Below are 6,000 nucleotides of genomic sequence, written 5' to 3'. Positions count from 1 at the left end.
TAACACGGCTTTCAAACTCACTTAAATCTTGATAACCTGCCATTTTAACAGTAGTAACCGATCTAACAACTGCACCAGACACTTGTTGTCTTATACAGGCGTTGGTGACAGCAGCGACGCATTCTGCCTGCCAATATATCTCTCTTTTTTAATACGCATGCAGCATCTTTGGTCCTTCAGTGTATATAATTAAAATTACACCGCACCTAGGTCCTAGGTGTACTATCCTCTAGGTACAGTTCTCTCACCTTCAAAATGCAAAGCTGTCTAGACCAAAGTGCATAATATAAACGATCAGTGGCATATATACATTTCTTTTCTTCAGGATTTGAGCCGTACTGCATTATCAGAAACTTCGTTGATAGAAACAAAATCTTCATATCTTGCCTGTGCGTAAACTGTACCGAATTAATAAAAAAAAGCGTTATGAGCTGTTTGTAGGAACTCACTTTTTTACGAGAGCTTTTTCTTCTCATTGCACATTTAACAAGTATTGCCCGTAAGATGCGTGTAAGATGTATCCTTCAGTTGTGTTGGTGAGCTGTGGGAGTTAACTTACATGGACACCGGTGTTTTCTCAGCTCTACTAGAATGACACCGAATGAGAGAAGGGTGAAGGATACCCGAATTTTTACAATGACATTCAATGAAATTTGGAAATTTGTGGTAAGGTCTTATGGGTCAAAACTGCTGACTTAATCGATCCCTATGCTACACACTACATAGGTTAATTTACGCTATGGACAAAACACACACCCATGCCCGAAGGAGGGCTGTAATCTCCGACGGGGGGAAGAAACACGGACAATGAAAAGATGTATCAGATGGCTCGGCTACCCAGCGCGGCTACATCGAACGAGAAGGAAGTGAACGGAGCAGTATGATAACCCGTCTTTTCGACAACGGTTGCTGAAATAGCGCTGTTAATAAATAAGACCGAACGAACGATAACATAGCTTGCCAAAAACAAGGGAAGTCAATGTGCTGCTTGTTGCAGCAACCAGACTTCCTGGAATGAAAGATAAGAAAGGAACGGTTTGATAAAATTCGATGATGCCATTGGGTGTTTAAACATATATAAATGAACATGTAAGACCGAGAGCAGTAGTATTTCTTATCGGGTACAATGAAGTCTGCTCTGTTCTTTGTTGCTGGTAAGTATTGGCAGGATATACTCGTATAAATTTTCGTTCACCATCAACATTTTTTGTCACCTTCTTTTTACATGATTTCAAAGATAGCAGTTCGCGTGAAAATCTATTTATACGCTCGGCGAAGAATTGGTCACTGCCAGAATTTTGAGATATGGTTATATGGAAGGGAACAATAAAGAAATTCCTTTGCACATGGATCATGAAATGCACACCTTAACAGGCATGAGCACTTTTTCATCTTGACTACTTTGAAACACATCAAGTCTACGTAAGTTGTTTACTATCTCGAATCATCCGCAGAATGCAATAAACCAATGAGTAATCAAATGAGATCACGTTATTTTGTTGTTTTGTAGCAGCTTGTACTCTTCATATTGTCCCTGGATTAGAGAAATGATTTTTGTGACACGTGTCCTGCCGTTCCATAGTAAATGGGAACAAGGCATGTAATGGCTGGTTAAAATGGCTCTGAGCACTATGGGACTTAACATATCTGGTCATCAGTCCGCTAGAACTTAGAACTACTTAACCCAACTAAGGACAGCACACACATCCATGCCCGAGGCACGATTCGAACCTGCGACCGTAGCGGTCACGCGGTTCCAGACCGTAGCGCCTAGAACCGCACGGCCACACCGGCCGGCTAAGGCATGTAATCCGAATATCAATGATTACTGATAGAGCGTAGTGAGTTACTGATCGTTAACACACGAGTGTTGACTGTGTGCAACAACGATATAAATGTAAAAAAAATGGGAAAAAATGAGGTTTTGCTGTAGTTAGCCGTAATTTGGTATGTCAATGTCGTCTGAACGAATTTTGCAGAGTTCAAAGGTCGTCAGCTCTAAAAGGGGTCAAAAGTTAAATTTGGTAAAAAGCTAATCACGCAAATACTGGGCAAAAAGGTAATGGGGCAAAAAAATGAAATGCACTCGCGGTAGCTTAGATGCTAAAACACGGGTAACACGAACACTGAATACGTTAATCTAGACTGCAATAATGTTAATTATAATTCTGCAACGACTGGTAACGCTCCATAGAAACTAAGTTGTAGTACGTAATTCATGATAATGTTGTATGTTTGAAAATATGTTAAATCGTGACCAGAACGGAGAACAATTCTTTATCGGTTACTTCGCAAATGATGCCATAGAAATCGCCATTTAAGGCAACTGTTATCTGCCAATACTGATGCTACGTAGACATATGCAGTAAAGTTATTTACAGAACACAACATAAAATAGTAAACTTTCTTTGACCATCAGTTAGCCAGCATACTTTTGTCAATAAAATGCGAATTGCATTTGAATCACTTCTAGTTTGATCCGATTGTGTGCATTACCGTAGTTGTGCAACACTGTATGAACAACTATAGATAGTATGGCATTTTATTACAATGATATTTCATTTAAAATCAATTGTAACACTAACTGGATCGAATTTATTTTATCTATTCTTGTACTTACGACTTTCTCGGAAGCTGTGGTTTGAAAGTAGTACGCACTTGATGGTTAACTACCTTAATGTGGACAGTTTGCTTTGAAGAATGTATCAAAAAGTTACTATTACGCTGGTATGTCTGTTACGAATATATAACAACACTGGCTATATCTTACTTTGCGATGTGTTGCTTCTGGTACGATGTAATGCTTATTACGGAATTCATTAATGGCGGTATGCTCCTCTTGATTAGTGAGCAGCTTGAATAAAATATATGCACACAGCACTCTTCATTAATTACAACATCTTCTTGCGTTCGTGTTCTGTGTCCATGCACGTCCTGACTTAATTCAAATGGTTCAAATGGCTCTGAGCACTATGGGACTCAACTGCTGTGGTCATCAGTCCCCTAGAACTTAGAACTACTTAAACCTAACTAACCTAAGGACATCACACACATCCATGCCCGAGGCAGAATTCGAACCTGCGACCGTAGCAGTCGCACGGTTCCGGACTGCGCGCCTAGAACCGCGAGACCACCGCGGCCGGCCTGACTTAATTATATTTTTCCTTCCCACATACATATTGTAAGACCATTTCGATAACAATCTCCATTTAGAATTTGCGGGCCCACACACATGTCTCTACCACACCATAGACGCTTCGCAACTCATCTCTGCCCTCTGTTCTACGACTGTGTGCGTTCACGACAACGATGTTATTTTTCCGTGAAATATGTTCTTCGTGTTAGTAGAATTTAATTTCTTTGACTCTGGCAGCTTATTTACTACAACGATCTATGTAATTATTTCTTATTTATTCATCGAGCATACATTACATTTCGATGAAATTTAATTAATGACAAAATTCATAAGCATTTGTAGTTACGAGAAATGGTTATAAACTCATGAAAGGAAGTAGCTGAAAAATACATGAGACATCGGGTGTTACATATGACCTGCATTTGTGAGTCGTCGCCTAAGGTCATTCTCAATATGATGTTTGCTATTGGTCTTTGTAATAAGAGGCTCCCATTATTCTGGCAAATGCAGAGAAAAAGCTAGAATGTAAATGGTTTTCACAAGCTGTTCACAATACATAGTGGTTCAGTTAGAATTAATGTATGTGCTGTACTTACCCAGAACTATGACTACTGTTTACAGTTTCCCAAACTGCTCATAGCTCTTACGGAAAACGTTTTGAGCCCATTTGCACTGGACATTTCTAATGGTTTGATCTAAACTACCACTCTAAGTATGCAGCACTTCTTCTTTTATCCGATATATTGTGATCAGTAGTTGGCATGTGACACTTCCTCGTCGTACCCTTGACATTATCTTTCGCAGTATCCATTTTGTTCCGTTAAGAGCAACATGTTGAGTTATATCAGCAATTAGGTAGCGAAAACAGTCTATTGTTGTGGTACAAAACATCTTTTAACGTTCTACACAAATGTCACAAATATGCCGTAAGCTGCTGCTACAGCTTTCATAATAGCAGTTACTTTGGATATATGTACAACTTAGAGTCTATTAGACAACGGAGTACCATTACCATCCAGAGCAGACAGATTAGGAAGTGGCAGAGTTGTGTCACTAGTCATCTGAGTTGCACCTTATGTCCGTATTGTCAACCTAGCATAAGGCAGTCACATTACCAGACAATAGTATCAGAGTGCTAGATGGTAAAGTTGCACCAACAGCCAGTAGGCAACGTTGCAACCTGTAATAATGCCCATTGTTTTCTACAGCACTGGTCGCAGTTGCGGTGGTCCAAGGACAACCAGAAGAAACGACCACTGCCGTTCACCAACACAGCTGAAGGATACATCTTACACGCATCTTACGGGCAGTACTTGTTAAATGTGCAATGAGAAGAAAAAGCTCTTGTAAAAAAGTGAGTTCCTACAAACAGCTCATAACGCTTTTTTTATTAATACGGTACAGTTCACGCACAGGCAAGATATGAAGATTTTGTTTCTATCAACGAAGTTTCTGATAATGCAGTACGGCTCAAATCCTGAAGAAAAGAAATGTATATATGCCACTGATCGTTTATATTATGCACTTTGGTCTAAACAGCTTTGCATTTTGAAGGTGAGAGAACTGTACCTAGAGGATAGTACACCTAGGACCTAGGTGCGGTGTAATTTTAAATATATACACTGAAGAACGAAAGATGCTGCATGCGTATTAAAAAAGAGAGATATATTGGCAGGCAGAATGCGTCGCTGCTGTCACCAACGCCTGTATAAGACAACAAGTGTCTGGTGCAGTTGTTAGATCGGTTACTACTGTTAAAATGGCAGGTTAACAAGATTTAAGTGAGTTTGAAAGCCGTGTTATATAGACGGCCCACGAGCGTTGGGACACCTCATCTCCGAGGTAGCGATGAAGTGACGATTTCCCAGTACGACCATTTCACGAGTGTACTGTGAATATCAGGAATCCGATAAAACATCAAATCACAGACATCGGCTGCCGTAAAACGGTAACTGGACCGACTGAAGAGAATCATTCAGCGTGACGGAACTGCAACACATCCGCAAATTGATACAGATTTCAGTGTAGTTCAACTGTTCAAATGTGTGTGACATCTTACGGGACTTAACTGCTAAGGTCATCAGTCCCTAAGCTTACACCATCCCGGCTGTGAGAAAATTGGTGGCGGCATCGTACGCGGAAGAAGACGAGGATACCATTTGTGTCGAAGCAGACAACAAGTTGTATTCTTGCTACAACCTGCTACCGAAGGGTAAGTTACTTTCAATAGCACGATTTCGTGTGCATTGTTGACAAGATAACCACAGAGAGTCGACCATAAAATTTTGGAAGGGTTTCAAAGTGAATGTGAGAATATGAGTTAAATCACACTATCAAGGGAAAGTGTTTATCCTTACCTTACACTTTAACGGCAAATTGTTACATCTCTGTGAACAATGCAAGATACAGCACTTTACAAAATTGTAACTCATTGAGATTTTTCACCAAAACTATTCAGAGCAATTTCCTGCACATATTTAATCATTTCTTTCCTGTTATTTGTTAGACTCTTAAATGTGATGCATTTTTTATCTTTATACAATGCAGAATCTGAGTTCTATTATCTGAATTATGTTATATAACACGACATGAAGTCCTACATGGGCTTTGGTTTCAACATTTAGTCAGGAGATATTTTAATAGGCAACAGATATTCGTGCTGTGGGGTTTATTTTGACAGTAATTGTGTTGCCTGGTTGGTATCTAGATCTAGACACAATAAAACATTATAAAATGTGAGGCAGGGCATACTTTTCATTGTAACTTGTTGTATTTCTAGAGTGTAAATAGTGTACATAAACAATACTCGATATACGTTAATGAATAAGTAGAAATCTCACTTAGCTCCACCAGAAAGTACTGAC

At 39.5% G+C, this 6,000-nt stretch overlaps 1 protein-coding gene across 1 annotated transcript in view; it reads left to right on the top strand.

Annotated features, from left to right (window-relative positions):
- The first annotated feature begins 1,121 nt into the window (after positions 1-1,121).
- The window catches only part of LOC126332318 (uncharacterized), a 51,210-nt gene continuing 46,331 nt past the window's right edge, over positions 1,122-6,000 (top strand). The window contains exon 1 of the transcript XR_007563617.1: positions 1,122-1,154. The gene's annotated coding sequence lies outside the window, so the exon portion shown is untranslated. The remainder of the gene's footprint in view (positions 1,155-6,000) is intronic.

Source organism: Schistocerca gregaria, chromosome 2 (assembly GCF_023897955.1).
Source record: "Schistocerca gregaria isolate iqSchGreg1 chromosome 2, iqSchGreg1.2, whole genome shotgun sequence".
Classification (NCBI taxonomy): domain Eukaryota; kingdom Metazoa; phylum Arthropoda; class Insecta; order Orthoptera; family Acrididae; genus Schistocerca; species Schistocerca gregaria.
The sequence above is the reverse complement of the archived record's forward strand: the minus strand, read 5'-3'. Positions and strand labels throughout refer to the sequence as shown.